Source organism: Anolis sagrei, chromosome 2, assembly GCF_037176765.1.
Source record: "Anolis sagrei isolate rAnoSag1 chromosome 2, rAnoSag1.mat, whole genome shotgun sequence".
Lineage (NCBI taxonomy): Eukaryota > Metazoa > Chordata > Lepidosauria > Squamata > Dactyloidae > Anolis > Anolis sagrei.
Window position 1 is genome coordinate 230065642 of NC_090022.1, and position 20802 is coordinate 230086443.

Genomic DNA, 20802 nt, shown 5'->3' on the forward strand with positions numbered 1-20802 from the left:
TTTCATAGGCGAAGACCAGCACTGAATTGTGCTTGAAAGTGGACTGGCAGCCAGTGGAGCTGGCACAACAGGGGGGTGGTGTGCTCCCTATATGTTGCTCCAGTTAGTAACTTGGCTGCTGCCCGTTGGACTAGTTGAAGTTTCCGAACAGTCTTCAAAGGCAACCCCACATAGAGTGTGTTGCAGTAGTCTATTCGGGATGTAACCAGAGCATGCACCACCGCGGCCAAATCAGGCTTCCCAAGGTATGGGCACAGTTGGTGCACAAATTTTAACTGTGCAAAAGCTCCCCTGGCCACCGCTGAAACCTGGGCTTCCAGGCTCAGCGATGAATCCAGGATCACTCACAAGCTGCGAACCTGCGTCATCAGGGGGAGTGTAACCCCATCCAAAACAGGCTGTAAACCTATGTCCTTTTTGGCCTTTTGACTGACCAGGAGGACCTCTGTCTTGTCTGGCTTCACTTTCAATTTGTTAGCTCTCATCCAGTCTGACACAGCTACCAAGCACCGGTTCAAGATCTGAACAGCTTCTTTAGAAACAGTTGGGAAGGAGTGACAGATTTGGATGTTGTCTGCATACAGATAACATCGTACTCCAAAATTCTGGATGATCTCCCCTAGCAGCTTCATGTAGATGTTAAATAACATTGGGGACAGTACCGAACCCTGAGGGACTCCACACAACAAAGGTTGTGGGGTCGAACAGGTGTCACCCAATAACACCTTCTGGGACCGTCCCTCCAGGAAGGACTGGGGCCACTGCAAAGCACTACCTCCAAGTCCCATCCCTGCAAGGTGTCCCAGAAGGATACCATGGTCAACGGTATTGAAGGCCACTGGGGGGTCCAATAGGGACACAATCCCCCGTCTAGCACCAAGCATAGATCATCTACTAAGCCGACCAAGGCTGTCTCAGTTCCACGTCCCAACCTAAAGCCAGACAGTGCCGGATCTAGATTATCGGTGTCTACCAAGAATCCTTGGAGTTGCGAAGCCATCACATGTTCCAGGACTTTGCCCAATTAGGGAAGATTGGAAACTGGCTGATAGTTCACTAATTGAGTGAGGTCCAGTGATGGTTTCTTCAACAGCAGTTTTATAACAGCCTGCTGGCTGGAACCTTGCCTTCCTGTAAGGAGGCATTAACCACCACCTTTACCCACTCTGCCAAACCCCCTCTGGCTTCTTTTATCAGCCAGGATGGGCAGGTGTCTAGGATGTATGTGGTTGGCCTCGCCTCTCCAAGGACCTTGTCCATGTCCTTGAGCTGAACCAATTGAAATGAATCCATCAAAACAGGACAAGCAGGTGCTTGTGTTACGTCCTCAGAGACTGCCGTTAATGTGGTGTCAAAGTCGGAATGGATCAGAGCGACTTTGTCCACAAAGAACTAAGCAAATGCTTCACAGCGGGCTGCCGAGTTGTCAGGGATCTCACTCTGAGGCAGATTTAAGAGTCCTCTGACAACTCAGAACAGTTCAGCCGGACAGTTATGTGCGGACGCAATGAGAAACAAGGCAAAAGATCGCGCAAATTAACATATTTGTCCAAACAACAAAATAATATTTTGCTCCTCACCCACTCAAGCATTCTTTTTTCCTGTCTTGCTTTCTTCTTTTGCACACCTTTTCCTTTATCAGGGACATTTCTCTTCCTCCACTTGCTGTTTCTTCAACCTCTACTTTACACCTCATGTCAATTTCCAAATGGTATGTTCTGAAACTTCAGTGAAGTTGTTGAATTGGTATATTTTAACTACGAATATGTCGACTTTGCTTAGCAAGGATCACACAACCTCACTGTAAAGCAGGAGGCCTTTTTGGCCCTTAATAGGCTGCCCTTACCTATATTTTCCCTATTGCTAGATTCACCTTTAATTCACCCTAAGTATGTTTCATCAGATGCAGAACTGTGAAAACACTGCAAGATTAGCATTGACTACATATACTTGTCTTCTCAAACACTGTTCATGGGACAGAGTGGGGAATGTGAACCAGACATGCATTCGCTCTGAATTTCTTGGGATTTACTAGTTTAATCACTGCCTTGCACTTGCTTAAGAGCATTTATAAAACAGTTTAATTTCCGTTATTTAAAAAATAAAAAAAAATTAAGCATGTTTCCTGGCTATATTAAATTGCTTTCTCTCTTCAAATTAATCTGCTTCAGAAAATTCCAGCTGTAGTTTCTATACGCATGAACATTAAAAATGTAAGGTGTGATGCCCTACAGCAATTCTGTGTGTGTGTTTTTCAAACTGGCATGTCTGCATAAATTGTGGCATGTTAAAAATTTCAACTGCGACATTGGAAAATTAGGGGTTACAGTTTGAAATGTTCCCTTTGCAGACAATATTATTAAAACTCCAAAAAAGAGGCATGAGGAATTTGCATAATTCTGACATATGCAATGATCAAAAAAGTGAACTGTCATAATTCACAGCAGCCAAATAGTTCAAATTGATTGATCATTTTAAATTTAATTTATTTAGAATGTGTGAGTTGTTAAATACATTGCTCTGAACTATTAGCTATAAACAGTCCTAAAAATAACGAAGAAACAAATAAAGCCAGAATCCTTCACTAAAACTCATGGTGACAAATTCTGAAAATGTATTACTTGTTGCATGGAAAAAGCATTCCTTTTCTCAGTCTTAAAACTAATGGCTATGACCAACAACAACAACAATCTTTATTTATATTTCACCTTCTCTCTCTGAGGGGACTTAGGGCAGATTCTCAACAAAAGATGGCAAAAATTCAATGCCAGATCCAGTTCATAAATAAAGAACATAAAACAAACAGCCATGTCCCCAAAAAACCATCTCACATAGCCGACATTAGACATCAATTATATAAACACTAACATTCTGGCGGTGTGAGGAACCTGTTGTCGCACGCCCTGCATTGCCCGCCTCACCCACATCCCCGTCCCATGAGGGCGGAGGGAAGCATCCACTGCCTCCCCACCCCCCACCCCCGGTTGAACCAAGGCAACAAGGGAAGCCTCTGAGAGAGTAACATTCATTTAAAATAATTATTATAATATTAAAATATCATGCAGCCAATAATGCCAGTGAGATCAACAGTAACAACTATGCCAAAACCAATTTAGTCAGAGTATGGTCACTAGATCGGAACAGGTATATTATTGAATGTGAACTTCTAATCATCCTCCTTTCCTTATGTCAATGAACAGAAATAAGTTTTTAATTGTTTTTTGAAGGAGAGGAGGGAGGGGGCACTTTTTATTTCTTTGGGGAGGGAGTTCTAGAGGTGGGGGCAAACATGAAGAAGGCCCTCTCTCATTCCCACTAGTCACACCACACTGGGGTAGGACTAAGAGAAGGGTCTCCCCCGATGATTGCAGTGTCCGAGATGGTGTATACGAGATGCGATTTGACAGATAGCCTGGACCGGAGTCATTTAGGGCTTTAAAGGTAATGACCAACACTTTGTATCTAGCCCGGAAGCAGATTGGCATCCAGTGGAGCTGCTGTAATATGGGACTGGTTCTCTCAATCAATCAATCAATCAATTTATGGTCATATGCATTTACACCAACAGAAATAACATCTAACAAACATCTATACAAAACACTGTAAATGAGTGGTTCACTTCCTGTGTGGCACTCCTATTAGTAACGTGGCCACCGATCTCTGTACTAGTTGAAGCTTCCAAATTATCTTCAAAGGCATTTCCACATAGAGAGTGTTGCAGTAGTCCAGATGGGATAAAGGCCTTGGACACTCTTGTATTATAGGAAAGGAGAGCAAATTCTTTCTGTTCCTTTTTAAAGGATCCTACGTGTGTTCTTCTACATGCCGTCTTTTCAGAAGACGGCATGTGCACATTTAATTTTCTTACTCTGCTAGTTTCTATGGATCCTGCAATGCATATTACACTGATATTTTTCAAATTGGCTTGCCAATCTGTCTTGAAAATACTTGTTCAGTACATGACTGAAGCAGACGTTTGAGTACACCACCTCATTCCAGCAGTGAATTGAGTGGAAAGAGTTGAAAGAAAAGTCAAACGTTTTTTTTCTTTGTGATTAGTGTAAACCTATATATGCTTAGCCAAGGATTTCAAATCCTGCTGTTCTGTTTATACTCATTTGTTGCTCAGAAATACCAGATAATCTTGTTATCTATATCAGTCTGAAACGCAGACGACAAATAAGTAAAACCAGTTAAGAGGGGGAATTGGTATTGTTTTGGCACAAAATAGTTGTCATTCTAGTCTCAGTACATGATAAAATTAAAATGAGCAAAAAGGGGTTGACATTTCAGTAATATTAGCAATTTTGTGAATTCAATGAAGTTATGTAGTTTTAACAACCTCATCAGACAAGAGCAAAATCAGCGGCATGCACTGGCTCGCCTTCTCCTTTACGACTGTTCCCGTCCCATGACACAATGCAACTTCTGGTAGGCTTTATCATAAAGGAGAAAGTGAACCGGCACATGCTACCATGGCAGCAACTTTGGAGGCTTCCTTTGTTGCATTGGATCAACCGGGGGAGGGGGGGGGGGGGAGGCAGCGGATTCTTCCCCCTCCCCATGGGATAGGGATGTGAGTGAGGCAAGCAATGCAGGGCGTGCGACAATGGGTTCCTCACACTCCGGATGGGCACCACCAGAATCACTATGATCCATGGTGATTTCAGCCGTGTGCGTCAAGAGGTCATAGGTGAGGAGATGGGAGCACTTGATGCAAAATCCCCAAGGCTCTGACCTCTAAAAACTGATAAATTCGCTTATAAATTAGGTTTTAGTATCTAAACAGGTTAGATAAATAATCTGTTGCTAAATCTCAGCATATCCAGGCCTTCAGAAGTACCAAAATTTATTGATATGATTCAGATATGACAAAATGCAACATGACCAAATCTACTATGCCTAGGGTTTATGAAGATGGGGTGGAGGGTGAGGAGTCCAGCCATGTTTCTTGCTCCATCACAACTGCTAGAACCTAGAGTCTTGGATCACAGCTCATGTGTGAAGCAATAATCATGTACCATGGCCATGTTTACCTTCATGGGGTTCAACTCTCATGTCTGCTTCTCCCTTTAATTGGTAGGAGGCCAGCTACATAGTACAATCATTCTTCTGAATCCATGGATGCTCAAGTCCCATTACATACAATGACATAGTAAAAATATGTCCCTTATATAAAATGGCAAAAACAGTTTTCCTTTTGAGATGTTTTGGAATATTTTCAAGCCATGAAAGATTGAGTCTATGGCTGCAGAATCCTCAAATATACTTACTTAGGTGATCCCTCATTGTTTGAGTATGATGGCTTTCCAAGTGTTGTGTCTTGGTGGTAGATGCATAGGTGAGACCTATTCTTGACCCGAATGTTCTTCCACAGTGAGGACATCGGTTTCCAGGTAGAAGGCAGTCCTGGTCAGGGTTGGCTTGATGCCCCTTCCGCTTGACACATCTCTCTCTTTTGCCCTCCATTCGTGCCTCTTCTAATTCTGCAAAACTGCTGGTTACAGCTGACCTTCAGTTAGTGCATCCAATGGCCAAGGCTTCCCAGTTCTCAGTGTTAATGCTACAGTTTTTAAACTTAGCTTTAAGCCCATCTTTAAATGTCTTTTCCTGTCCACCAACATTCCATTTTCCATTCTTGAGTTGGGAGTTTAGTAAATGCTTTGGAAGATGGTGATCAGGCATTCGAACAACGTGGCCAGTCCAGCAGAGTCAAATAAGGACTGTCAATCAAGGACACAGGGAAATTGTTGTTATTATTGTTGTGAATCTTCAGATTGTTTTTGACTTTTGGCAAACCTATCATGGGATGTTTTGTAAGATTGGTTCAAAGGATGTTGACATTGCCTTGCTCTGAAGCTCAGAGAATGTGTATTGTCAAAGCCTTTCATGGCCAGAATCACTGGGTTGTTGTAGATTTTTTTTTGGGCTATATGGCCATGTTCTAGAGGCATTCTCTCCTAACATTTCACCTGCATCTATGGCAAGTATCCTCAGAGGTAGTGAGGCCACTAGCTCTGAGGATGCTTGCCCTAGATGCTGGTGAAACGTCAGGAGAGAATGCCTCTAGAACATGGCCATATAGCCCCAAAAAACCTACAGCAACTCAGAGAATGTGGCTTGCCCAAGGTCATCCAGTGGGATTCCAAAGGCTAGAGGGAATCCAAACCTTTATCCTAGTCCAACACTCAGACTGTTGTGCCAATATTTTGTTTGGAAATGCACACAGACTTCAGCCTCAGTTTCACCAGACAAAGGAACACCCAGACCGTTTGGACTTTCGAAAATTGCCAGTATAAACACCCAAATAAAATGATTGCTTACTCAAAGGAGAGAAAAAAGATCCAATTTTGTGAAAATTGTATAAAGCACTACCCTGGAAACTGACAAGCATGGAGTGTCAACTGATCAAAGCTATGCATTTTTAAGTTTCCTTGATTTCAGTGAAGCATCTTTAGTTCTCTCCACTAAGATCAGTGGCTAATTGATGCCGTGGACATTTTGGCCAGACTGTGTTCAAAGAAAGTTAAGAGAAATATTTTAAAGAAAATATAATTTTTATATTTATTTATTTCCTATATTTATACCCTTCTCACCCTCAAGGGGGGACTCGGGGCTTCCCCTAGAAGCTGGATGGAATGCCTGAGTTTACCAGACTGTTAAGAAAGGGAGGATAATAATACAGTCTTATGTATATTTACTCAGAAGTAAGTGTTGATGCAGCCAATGGGACATACTCACTCACTGGTGTATTTAGACTGAAGCCAACATTTGCCTTTTCAGCCACTGCTAAAAAACTTGTCACCTTGGCTCTCAGGTTTGGCAGTTGCAATCTTATCCCATCAGCCAAGATTCTGTGGTTCTGATCAAATAAATTTCCACTCTTCTCTTCGGCAGTTATGTGGATGCTCCAGTTCATAAGAAGTCTGCAGCTGAAGAACACAGAAGTGATGGTATTTTAAAAGCTTCTCAGCACAGCCGCATTGAATGTTCAGAAGTGAGGTCTGTAATGACATCTGCTCTCTCTGTGGCTTGTGGGTAGAAGGAGTGTTTAAAGGTTTCGTTCACCTCATCCCACATCACAAGATATAACATTACTCTGAGGTAAAAATGGGAAATGGCTGGGTTACTGGAAAACCAATCCCATATATTACCAAAAACAAATATTTGCCATGCAGTTTTAAGGCCAAGATTCGTTTCCTTAAGAATAAGTACTAGCAAACAAATCCTTCTCATCTTTTTCTTTCACTAATTTGTATGCTGCTTTTCCAAAGCAGACTGAATAAAATCTGTACTTCCCAAAGAAACAGGTCAGCCTCTAGGAGCTACTGGACTGTAATGTCCATGATTCCCAAACTCAACATAAGCTTGGCTGGCTAAGACTAAGGGGGGGGGGGGGGTTGCATATTGCCTACCCCACTGGTTTACACAACAAAACATTATAACTTTTCCAAATAATTAACAAAATCAAAGAGATCTCACAACCTCTGAGAATGCCTACCATAGATGTGAGTGAAACGTCAGGAGAGAATGCTTCTGGAACTTGGCCATACATCCTGGAACACTCGCAGTAACCCAGTGATTCTGGCCATGAAACCTTTGACAACACAAAATTAAATTATAATAATTATAGATCAGGGTCTGACTCTTATTGGTAAGACAAAGTAAAGGAGAGCCATTTAACCAATGAGATCCACATACATGTTGACTTACAACTGAACAGTTGGTTGCGTAAGTCTACTTTAGTACTATTAATAGCTTGGGGCCTAAACTTCAAGAACCTGTAGCAGAATTCATTCTAAGATCAAACAATAGATACAAAAATATAATTTAAATAGCTTCTTAAATTGAGTTTATTTAACTGAAAGATATGCGATGACTGTAATATTTTTTACTTTACTCTGAATTTTGTATTGATTTTAACTTGTTTTTATGTTATTGGGAAAAGGTGGGATGTAAATGAAAATTACAATTAGTAGTAGTAGTTTATTATTATTTTCAGCTAAACATGCAAATAAAACTCCTGGTGTCTTGTTGGAGTTCCAAGGCATGGGTGAGTTCAGCTGAATATGCTTACAAATCCCTTTCAAACTTTGATGTGAAATGCTCAAAGATCTCTAACAACCTTATCAGAAAGGCCAGGCAAAGTGTCCCACTTCACCTGGCTTCTGAGGGGGAAAAATGGGAGCAGTGGGGTGAATCTGTCGCCCTGTGTGCAGCTCCCTCTCATGATACTTTTCCCATCACATGGGGAACCGTTGCCTTCACAGGGAAGCCACCCATGTTGGAGTAAAAGCATCTGGTTGGGGGTGAGGCCTATGCCAGAAGTCGCACAAGATCGTACAATATCCAGCGTTGGCCTTCGTCCCCCAGACTGGGTGAAACCCTGCTCCTGTGAAAGCCAGTTAGCTTGCTATTGTGATACATGCACAGGGCTGGTATCTTTAGTAGGTCCACACTTTGGAGTTGTAATCTAAAAAATATTCCCACAAGCCATGGAGAAAACACCATCAGCTGAATCCTATGAATACAGCTGGTATAGTGTAATCCCTCTATACACAGGGGATATGTTTCTAGACTAACTGTGGAAGAATGAAACTCTGGATAATAGTGAAGCCTATTGGAAAGACCCACTTCCGGCAGAAACATTACATAGAATCACACTGGAAGACCAAAAAATGCTCAGAGAACACCATTCTAGCATTTCTAGGTCCTCCAGCATAATTCATACCATAGAATCATGCTAGAGGACCTAGAAACTGCCTAAAGAAAACATATTTTTGGATGCAAGCTCCAGTCCCATGGATACAAAGTCATTCTGTACTTTTACAACAGATTCATTTTGCTAAGTGAGCGACAAAATAAAAGAAGCATCCAATTGTTCAGACACAAGTTTGACCCAGGGCTCATATTATTGTGTCACTTATTTGCCCAATTGGACCAAGGTGACAAAATAAAAAAGAATGGACTCAGTACCCAGGTCAAAATAACATTTTGGAAATCACTCAATGCAAAAAGCTCCTTCTCTTATGTGTGCTTTGTTTCCATTCTGTATTGAAAGTAATTCTGTTAAGAGATGTATTCAGCTCATTAAACACAGGGATAAAAAGAAAACCCTAAATAGTACAGGTCACTTCTGTTCCTGCAAACATAGACATTTCCTTATTGCAAAGATCAGCATTGTGAGTTGATGACAGTCTGTTAACTACTAACTGGTTTGAAGTTTATCTTTCCATTAACTCCCATCACTGTAGCAGGTGGGAGGGTATATTGGAGGGGCGTGTGTGTCTCTCTTGCCATTCAGAGTCTTCAAGTTACTACAGTTTGTTTGGATTTCACTTCTTCTAATTGCTGCCATTGCCACGGATGAGTTGGCCTATGTTTGAAGTTGACATGCAGCATGGAGCGTATAGCGCATACTGCTGTTCTCCATGTGTCAAGAAATCAGAGGAGGGAGAATGTGTGTATATGCATGTGTGTGTGTCTCTATGTAAACACCTGCCATGCTACTTTCTTCTGCTCATTCTTGCATCCAAGTTTCTCCTCCACCAGAAGCATCTGGCTAGCTTAAACGCTTCTGCTCTTACTGATAATTGCCCAGAATGCTGCTACTGTGGAAATCAGTTACAAAACGAAGAGAGTTCCTGCCTTCAAAAAGAAAGAACAACCAAGAAATGTATGGTTCCAGGCTGCTGTTTAGTGAGAAGTTTTAAAAAAAAGTCAAGATAGTTTGGGCCCATGCAAAAATGTCCATCAATTGAGCCATAAGGTTTCTTTGATTATAATTGCTAGTAGTTTTACTTGCAATGACATTGGCGGTAGCAGTAGTCATTACTGCATAAATAGGAGCATAGTGTCTAGATCCAGGGAAGTCATGCTACTCCTCTATTCTACCTTGGTCAGATCACCTGGAATGCTGTGTCCAATTCTGGGCAACATAATTGAAGGGAAATGTTGACAAGCTGGAAGGTGTCCAGAGGAGGGTGACTAAAATGATCAATGGCCTGGAGAACAAGCTCTATGAGGAGCGGTTTAAAGAGCTGGGCATGTTTAGCCTGCAGTAGAGAAGGCTGAGAGGAGACATGATGGTCATGTATAAATATGTGAGGGGAAGTCATAAGAGGGAGCAAGCGTATTTTCTGCTGCCCTGGAGACTAGGACGCAATGGAACAATGGCTTCAAACTATAGGAAAGGATGTTCCACCTGAACATTAGGAAGAACTTCCTGACTGTGAGAACTGTTCAGCGGTGGAACTCTCTGGCCCAGATTGTGGTGGAGGCTCCTTCTTTGGAGACTTTTAAGCAGAGGCTGGATGGCCATTTGACAGGGGTGCTTTGGATGTGATTTTCCTGCTTCTTGGCAGGGGGTTGGACTGGATGGCCCACGAGGTCTCTTCCAACTCTATGATTCTATATATGTCCCAACTTTCTTCTAAGGATACCAAGCCATTGTACATAGTCCTCTTTCCCATTTTTATCCATACAACAAACCTGTGGTGTAGAATAGGTTTTGAGATAATAACTGTCCCAAAGGCAGGAAGTGAGGTTCGTAGCCAAGAGTGAATCTGAACATGAGTTTCCCAAGTTCCAGTCTAATGTGATAACCACTAGATCCCACTTTCTCATATACTTTATACTTGATTCCTTGCCAATTGATGCCTTTACACATTACTCCAGTTCAGATTATTAACAGTACAAATTAAACACATAACATGGGGACATGCCATAATGATGTTGGATTGCAAATTCCAGCATCCATCGCTGTTTGCTAGTCTAACTACAATAGTTGAACCTGCAATCCAACATTTGTACAGCCTGCTTTTGCACTAATATTAGAATCACATGTTGGCTTTAGAAAAGCTAACTTAATACACAACTGTTCTCAGGTTGCACTAACAGCTTCCTTTCCTGGTTACACAAACATCAATCAGTCTCCGAAGTTGCACAAAACCAATTCATTTCCATTTGTGTTAGATTTCTTTCTCTTTTTTTCTAGAAAGGTATGATAACCAGGTCTGATGCAAAAATAATATGTAATTCCATTGTTTGGCAAGGAGTTTGAGTTCTGCATTAACATGTTTATAAGATGAAAATGAAAGATAAATCTGTCTTCTCAGGTGTAACGTAGACTGTGTAATGTCTGGGACTTCTTTATATTGAAAAGCTTACATTGTCTGCATGAGTCGAGAAGACACAAATATCAAGTTTCAGCAGTGTGTTCAACAATTGAACTCGGTGATGGACTATTTTAAAAAAACACTAAACTAAAACCAAATGACCCCCTCCAGTCTTGCAAATTTTGTATTATTTAAATGTTTGTGTGTTTGAGCAGGGGACAAGGTAGGAAAGGAACATGAGGCTATTCATAAGAGTTTGAACCAGGTATGCTGAGTAATGCCTGCTTTTCATACGGCAATAATTGCATCCAGCTGATCCGACAGGGGCCCATTCAGAAGGTGATTTCAAGCTCCCTCATCTACCTGCTTCCCACTTCCCGTATATCTCTCTTTACCTGGGCTGTTTTTTTCTAAAATAAAATGTAAGTCTTGTGCTGTGCGGGAATCAGGTGGCACTAAATAACAACATGGAGAGATAAAGCTTTATGCTCCTCTGAAACTCACACTGTACCCTGGGAGTGCATTCGTCATTACCACATATTCATCCTCTACTGGTTGGCACTTGTGTTATCATGTCTTGTTTTTCACGGTTCCTAAATAAATGCACCTGGGACACAACCCAAGAATTCCACTGTTAGTCCAATTTGCAGTCATGTGAAAGTTTCCTTTGACTCCAGCTGCCTTGGTAATCATTCATGATATGCCTATTACTCATGTTGTTACATGGCTCAGCTGAGATTGAAGGACTTCATTTCCTCCAAGAACCCATCTTCAGTTTACATCTGTGCTACCTTTGATCAAAGAGGAGACTGTAAGGGATTAGGGAGTGGGGGAGAAGAAGAAAAAAAGTCCTGCTCGGCTTCAGGTCATACAGAAGTGCAAGAAAAAATGGGATAAGAACCAATTAAAACATTCTATAGCCATAACAACTAATTACCTCAATTTCAGTCATGAGATAGCAGTTAAATAGAAAAGTGTGGTTTCTTCATCAGAACGTCCACAACTATTGGCCTTTGCGTGACAGGCCTAAGAGTTCAAATTGTGCTGCCCAACTAATTCACATGTTCCCCAATTATGTCGTAAGTAAATAGAAGTTCAAGATGGTGGATGTCAAGTACTCAAGGGTTGAAAGAATAGGAAAGCCAAGCAAACATTTGAAGACTTTATTTATGTTTGCCATGGAAGGTATTTTGAAAACTGGAGATGAACCATGGCCCGTTGTAAGGATTTCGCTGTCAGGAAAGGAAATCATTTAGCGTGACCTCATCATTCACTCATCCACTTAAAGGGTATTTGCTACAAAATCAACCACAGCCCTGGTTTAGACAATCAAAAGCCAAATGTGATTTGTGAAGAGTACACAAAGTGGGACAGGGAGGAAGGGAAGTTTTCACAGGTTTATTTTAGACTTCATTTTTCTCTATACATGTGACCATGGTGATTAAATCAGTCCAGTTATAATTCCCTTGTTTATTTCAGGGTCTTTCCATTTCAGGGCATTCAATAAATTGTGTGTGTGTGTTCATGTTTAGAGCCCTTTTTAGCTTATGTGAAAATAAAAACTGCAAAATTGCTTTTGCCACTCTGGTTGTTTCCTACCACCAAAATCTAAAGATATTGGAAAAAACTCAAAACTTCACTTTAGATGTGATATTCAATGACACTCAAACTGCCATTAAATTTGTTATTTAAAAATCCCTAAAGTTGCACTTAGCTTTCTTTCCATTTTTATATTTTGCATGGTGCAGTGATCTGTTTAACTATGACTCTGGAAACCAACGTTTGGATCTTTGCTTGTCTATGGAAGCCTCCTGAGGTTGTTACACACCTTCAGCCCCAAAGGAAGACACTGGTAACCCTCTTGCGAACAAATCTTGTCAAAAGACCTTGTAATAGATTCTCCTTAGGGTTACCATAGGTCAGAAATGATGTGAAGGCACACACAATAACACATTACTAACTGTCTTTCCAAGATTGTACAAGCCATTTCCATTTGAAGCCCCCTTGCCTTCCATTAATGCCAAGAAAAATAGATAGTAATGAAACAAGTTGACCAGAGGCCCATCTAGTCCAGCATTGTGTTCCAACAGTGGCCAGCCAGATGCCTACAGAGGTGTAGAAGTGCAATTTTACCCTTACATTCATATTGCTGTGCAACTCATGCATATATACACTGAAGACAATATACAGCCATCATGAAATGTGATGCCTAGAAAAGAATACCACAGTTAACAAAGCCCGTGAGAGCAAAACTGGAATACATTTCGGCAGTCTCAAGAAACATAATTTCAAAGCATAGTACGATTCTATGTCTGACATCTCATTGGGATGCAGGAATGCTCTGTCTCTAGGTGAGCAGTATGATTTAAAGGACCTGTCCACTGGACATATTCAGTGCCTTTAGATATTGATTTCTAGGAGACCAGAAGAGAGCTCTTGATAGAGTTTAGTGATGGATCATTATGGCAGAGGAAATGAAAGTAACAGATGGCAAGATGGTGAACACTTAAACACACTTGTTAAGTAAAAAGAATAATTCACAAAATATGACTCCTGATGCTTAAAAAAGAGAGAGCTAAAGTAGGTAAATTCTCACTAATACTTGTTAGTCAGAGGATCTGTATGGCAACCAGCACATGTGTTTGGGTCATCAGGTACTCTTCTGGGTTTTGAAGTATACTCTGGCCTTTCCCCAAAGTGAGAGAAAATAACCAGAGTCAGCACAGAACTTGGAAGTAGCATAGCTCTCCTTAACAAGTTACTTTTTTTTGTAATGACAGTGTGACAGAGTTGTTTTGGGCAGAGTTTACTAACTGTAATATTCCAAGCTAAATTCAAAACACAGCACCTTTGGAGTGCAGCATTTCACCATGTCCTGTGGTAATCCTAAACTGGGGAAAGAATGAAAAATGAAAATGGTTTTCCCAACATACCCTCATGAGGCGCATTACTGGTTGACACCACTTTAACTGACATTACTACTGACTATGGAATCCTGGAAGAGTCATAGTTCGGTGAGGCACCATCACTCTAGGCATAGAAGACTAAGGTCATGTAAAACTGTAACTCGCATGGTTCCATAACATTAATTCGTCGTAGTTCAAGTAGTATCAAACTGCATTAATTCTACAATGTAGATGCAATTGTTGTGAGGTAATGGGTACACTGCTTTGTTAAAGACCTTCCTCACGCTGGGAGTTGGGGCCTGCTGGAGACTTGAGCTCCTGCGCTGATTGATAACACAGTTTAAATTAATTTGTTATTCATTTTCAAAAATCAAAATGGAGTAACTATCTCAATGGCATAAAATATGAAATGTTTTGGAGCACTTTTTTCCTTTTTTGCTTTGGGTCTTGTTCACCACCCTTTCATGTAACTCTTTTCCTTGGTGCTTGTATATGTGTGAAGAAGCCAAGCTAAAACAGCTGACTGGGAACACACCACAGCAGCAAGCTTGTGCTTCAAGGAAAAATTGCATTTCATGTGAACTAGTCTAGTGATTTTCTAAAAATTGAGCATGTTGTGTCATGATGAGTGAATGTTCTGGGTATTTTCCTTTATTTCATGATCCTATTAAAACCGTTAAGGAAGGTTAGAAAAAAATCACCAAAACACTGCCCTGATCCATCAATGAGACACAGATACTGGCAAGATCAAACTAGAGGGAAACCTCTCCTTGCAAGTATAAAAGTGTTCTTGCATGCATATATATATATATATATATATATATATATATATATATACACACACAGACACACACACACATATATATACATACACACGCGCGCGCACACACACACACACACACACACAAATTACAATGGTGGCCTGAGGCTTAGTCCCTTCATTTCCTTGGGCTGTTAGCATGATCTTCACACCTAGATTCTGAGTAAAGCAAAAGCTTTTATAGCAAAGGATTACCCCTGAAAAAAATCTCTGCTGCATGGAAGCAAGTTCTATCAGCTTTGAGAAATGCTGAGATTAGAAAAGCCAAATATAAAAGCCTATGATAAAACCACTGACCATATCTCTCATGGATAACATGAAAAGTTGGGAAGTGTATGCTGTGATGTTCTCATTTTAAGTAGGTGGTGGTTACATGTTGTCATCTTTTGAACTGCAAGGCTAAAGTCAATAGTGTTATTACCAGTTAGTCCTAACTTGACTATGTGTCCCATTAGTCCCAGCTGGAACAAACCCAGTTGATCAACTGTTGAATGGCGAGTCAACATACAGGTAAATCCCACTGATTCAGTGGGTCTGCCCTAGCCAGAACAACAGGATTGAGATCAGAGGCTCCAAGGTTATGTTTCAGTTAAACATCAAATTGCCAGGTGACTGTAATTGCTTCTCCTGACTAACATGCAGTTTCACTATTAATGTAGGAGCTTGACAGCTTCATCATTCCTAAGGAAAGCAGCTGTCACAGAAGATCATTGTCATAAACAGAAATCTCCCAGTGGCACCCCAGAAGGACATGAAGATTAACACTGTGACCTTGGATTTGACCTAACTTTTCATAGGAAGTCAGGATAATAAGAAAGGAGGTTCACATTGCTAAAGAAGACATACCTAGCATTCTTGAAGAGCTAAGGAAATTTTTACACCAAGTGTGCCCATTTGTAGGCCTAGAGGATTGTCGAAGGCATCTGAATTTGTATTTCCTGGTATGCGCATCCTTTGTTCTCTTCTATTGGATGTAAAGAGGCCTTCAGCAAGTTGATAAAGTGAACTTTACATGTTGTTATGTGCCTTCAAGTTGTGACAACCCTATAATGATCCTATCACAGGGATTTGTTCAGAGATAGGTTTGCCTTTGTAGTCCTCTGAGGCTGAGAGTGTGTGACTTACTCAAAGTCACCCCATAAGATTCTGTGGCCAAGTCGGCATTCAAATCCTGGCCTCCAGAGATGTAATCCAACACTCAAATCACTATACCACAACGGCACTTTCTCTACTACTGAAAGCAATTAAGGGACAACAGCTGCAACATTTTTTAACTGTGTACATTTCAGTGCATATTCCTCTTAGAGGTAAGTCACTGGGGCTTATTCAAAAGAGTGTCTATGTTTGCAGCTTAGAGTTCAGATTTTTCTCTTCCTTTCAGTGCTATTTGTTCTGCTCCGGTTGAAGATTATCTGTCTAGATGTCATCCAACAAAGCTCCAGGCTTACTTACCATAAAATTTTTGGTTCTACACTATAGAATTAATGTAATTTACCAATGTAACTGCCATGGTCTTTCACCTTCTCTACCAAAGAGTGCTGGTGGGTCGCCAGACTATAAGCTCATGATTTCATTGCATTGAATAATGACAGTTAACATGGTGTCACACTGTTGAACTAGCCAAGGTTTTTTTTGATCTTGAACTGTTAATGACCAACACCAGCTGCAGCTTATCACTCCACACAGTAATTGAAGACAGTCTAGTCAGGGTCAGCTCAGATAATTCTAGACCAGAGGCAAGATACCCAATGTTTTCCTGTAATTCTGCTTTAAAATGCAGGAAAAAGTAAATATCAAATATTTTGCTGGTATTTCAGGATACTGAAAACCCACAGCTTGAGATGGTGGCCTCATTCTGTGTAATGGTAGAGCTGACCCTGATTGCTATACCTCAACGCACATTACAGCAGTATATAATGTGAAAAACCACCACCTCCATCCCAGTGTTTTGTGAACTCAGTAAAAGACCATCAGAAATAGTGGATCCAGCATTCCCTGTTTATATATGTGTGGGGGAGTTCAAAAGATTGGCGTAATGGGTTTGGTCCAATAGATAGGAGATGCTGATTTCAATCTGCATGGAGCTGAACCCATTGGAAGAAGTTCAAGTACAACACTGAACACCGTTACGTAAATAAAAGAGTTCAGACCAGACTCCTGTAAAACAGATCCCAGTGTTTCTCTAGTAAGAAAGAGCCTTTCACTGAAAATGTCACTGTTTTTCCTAGCCAGATTCATCTCATCAGATACTGGGTAACCTGGCCTTCAATTTGCAAGGCGAACAGAAAAGCCACACAGAAAGATGTTTTTTTAAAGAGAGAGAGAGAGTGAGTGGGTGAGTGTTCTTGTAGTGGCTGTATCATTTTTGTATGTCCTTTAAGGAGTCAAAACGTTAGCTTTACTTTGGTAGAATCAGAAAACTTTATTTAGTAAGTCTGATCATTGTAGACGAGATGCAGCAAGACTTCATCTTTGATGGCACCCACTGGTTTACCTTGGCTAGGCCAGCTAATTAAATAACCCACACAGCCATCTTTTCTGACTTCAGTGCCAAGGCCATTGAGGGGTAAATAAGAGATAGCCACCTTCCCTTTATTAGCAGAAGTGCAATAGCCACTTCAAGCAGTACATTTTAATTTAAACCAGATGGAAAGTCCCAGTGAGAACTGATCCACTGAATTAATGGAGTTTGTGTAAGTGCTGATTTACCAATTTCTCATTCATTCAATGGATTTGCTCTAGTGGGGACTGTCAGTAGGATTAAGGCTGTTGTATGTCATGAAAGGGGAATAGATACTTATCTTTGTGCCTTCAGTGCAAGGAAGAAGGAGAAATATTTATGCGATTTTCACATTTAGATAAAATAACTTGGTTTGCTGTGGGCACTGTGCTCCTTGAACTAGGATAAGCCTTTGCAAGAAAACATTGAATTTATCCTGTACTTTAGTGATAAACTAATCGACATCTCGGCAAACTGCATTATGTTGAGTGGTGTATAGTTGTGTAAAAGGTAAAAGTTTGAGTCTGATTCTGCTGGTGGGGGGGGGGGGCATCTCCATTTCTATGCCGAAGAGCTGATATTGTCCATAGACACCTTCTAGGTAATGTGGCCGGCATGACTGCATGGAGTGCTGTTACTTTTCGGCCTGTATGTATTGATCTACTCACATTTGCATGTTTTCAAACTACTAAGTTGGCAGAAACTGGAACTAACAATGGGAGCTCACCCTATCCCATGAATTCAAACTGCTGACTTTCTGGTCAGCAAGTTCAGCTGCTCAGCGGTTTAACCTACTGTGCCACCACGGCCCTGATTTACAGTTGTGTATCAAAGCGATTTATAATTAAAGTGGATTCTGTTGTAATTCTGCTGCAATATTGTCTCCAACTTCTGCAACATAATTGTAACCATGATAGATCTTCCCAATTACATCACACATTTTCTTCATAAATTTTGTGTTAGCTAATGATAGGGCCTGCCTTGCAAAGAAGCTAAGTATCTAAATCAAGCATGCAGAAAGTGTGGCCCCCAACGCTATCTAAGGGTCCGTACTCCCATATCTATTTAGTTTCATTCAAAATTTTATCTGTGTATTTGGGGAGTTCCCGGTGGCACAGTGGGTTAAACCGCTGAGCTGCTGAACTTGTTAACCAGAAGTTGAATTTGTGCTGTTGAACTTGTTGACTGAACTTGTTGACCAAACTTAATGCCAGGGGAAAACCTTTACCTTTATTATTTTAAGTAGATCAATGAAAAATCTCAATAAAGCCACCAAGTAATGTGTAAGTCAATAAAGCCACCAAGTAATGTGTAGGTCAATAAAGCCACTAAGTAATGTGTAAGTCAATAAAGCCACCAAGTAATGTGTAAGTCAATAAAGCCACCAAGTAATGTGTAAGTCATGGTGAAGATTGCCTCACTAGATGTTTTTTAAAACTAGTGTGGTAGTTTGGTTACAGTAGAACTTTCTTTTCACTGTATTCTTGTGCTTTTGCAAAAGAAAAAATCCCCTCTTTCTGCAAACCAACTAGCTTAACCTAAATAAGATTGACCTGGGGGACAGACAATTTGCAATTCTATGATATTGTGATATTCACTAATTTAAAGGCAATAGCAGGCTATTTACTGAGAAAAACATGTGGTTGTACTTGCAGAGTATCTTTGCTTCCAAAAGAATCAAAGGCTTGCTTTTTTTAATGAACAAAAGCTTCAAATCTAGTCTAACTAACAGTTTAAATGGGCACTGGGTAGAGTGCCTAGAATCTGGATAACATCTGATTCTTCCAGTCATGTGTCAACCCTTCCCTTTTGAAAGAGGAAACCAACTTAGCCTGGGAAGAAAGGAGCCTTGAAACCTTTTCCTTGTATGTCATTTCTTATGGTGAAAGGTGCCCTGCGGTTGCTTTTAGTTCCACTTAGGAAAAGATACCTCTACTTTTTTAAAAAAACATTTCCAGTGGGGGGGAAACATATGCAGGGTGGGTTTTTTTCCGAAGACAGCTGGGGAATGCCTTCATAAAACAGACAGGTATTTGGAACACACTATCAAACACAAACAAAGAAGGAGGTTAATAGAAATCTTGAATAAGAGTAGTAAGGGGCACAAATCAGTAAAAAGAATGGTCCATTGAACAGAATGAGAAGGCACTTAGTCACAACGGAGCTTATGCACAACTGATTTCAGTGGACCCTAACAACGTTTTCACAAAATAGTGCATAGTTAAGAATTTCACATGATAGTTTAAACCTATAATACACACATACCCCATACGCTATTTTTCTAGAATATTTCATGTGCCCCACATGACTTATACTTGCTTGCCATTTTTCTCTACCCTTTCTCTCCTGTATGAGACCTGGTGTTTGATTAGGTTTTCCCAACATTAAATCCAGTCATGTCCGACTCTGGGGGTTGGTGCTCATCTCCATTTCTAAGCCGAAGAGCCGGCATTGTCCATAGACACCTCCAAGGTCATGTGGCTGGCATGACTGCATGGAGCACCGTTACCCTACCACCAGAGTGGTACCTATTGATCTATACACATTTGCATGTTTTTGAACAGCTAGGTTGGCAGACGCTGGGGCTAACAATGGGAGGTCAAACTCAGGCATAGTAGTTCCTATCTAAATTAGATACACACATTGTCCTGTGGTGAATTATATATAAGAAAACAAATAACTTTGTCACACAAGGCTGGCAAAGTGAAATTTCAGCAGGATAATAAGGTCTTTGGCCATATTTATGACATGACACTGGAGCTATCCTACTGCTGCTTTTTGAGCTAGATCCTTTCTACTGGTGTTGCAATATGCTAGCAGTCACATAGCATCACTAGGCATTATTCTCCTCCTTTTCTACCTCCCACTTGCTATTAGCAAGCAGTCAATTTTTCTTTTCTCCTAGTTCCTATTTTTTACCATATTGCTATAACTGCAAAATTGCAGTAAAAATAAAAATAGTAAAAATTGAACGGCATGCTGGGTAGGGCAGGGAGGCAGAGTAATGGAGGTAATGCTATTCACTAATGCAGAGCAGTGCTATAATGGCTGGTCTGAAACTGGAATGTTTCCCTTCCCTACGCTAACACAATTGTGCTGAAGCAACAGGCTGGTGTGATAAAGTTCAACGCAATTCTAAGGGCCCTTCCACACAGCCATATAACCCAATATATCATGGTAGAATAACCCACAATATCTGCTTGGAACTGGGTTATCTGAGTCCACACTGTTCAAAGCAGATAATGTGGGATTTTATTCAGCTGTGTGGAAGGGACTTAAATTACATATTTGTTACTAGCCATCTCCTGCCACCCGTTGCCATGGCCCAGTCTGTATATTTGTGTTGTGTGTGTATATATTTGTATATGTGTGTGTATATATTTGTGTATATGTGTATATATGTTTGCTTGTGTGTATATATATGAGTGTGTGTGTGTGGTTTTGCACATGCATTGTAAT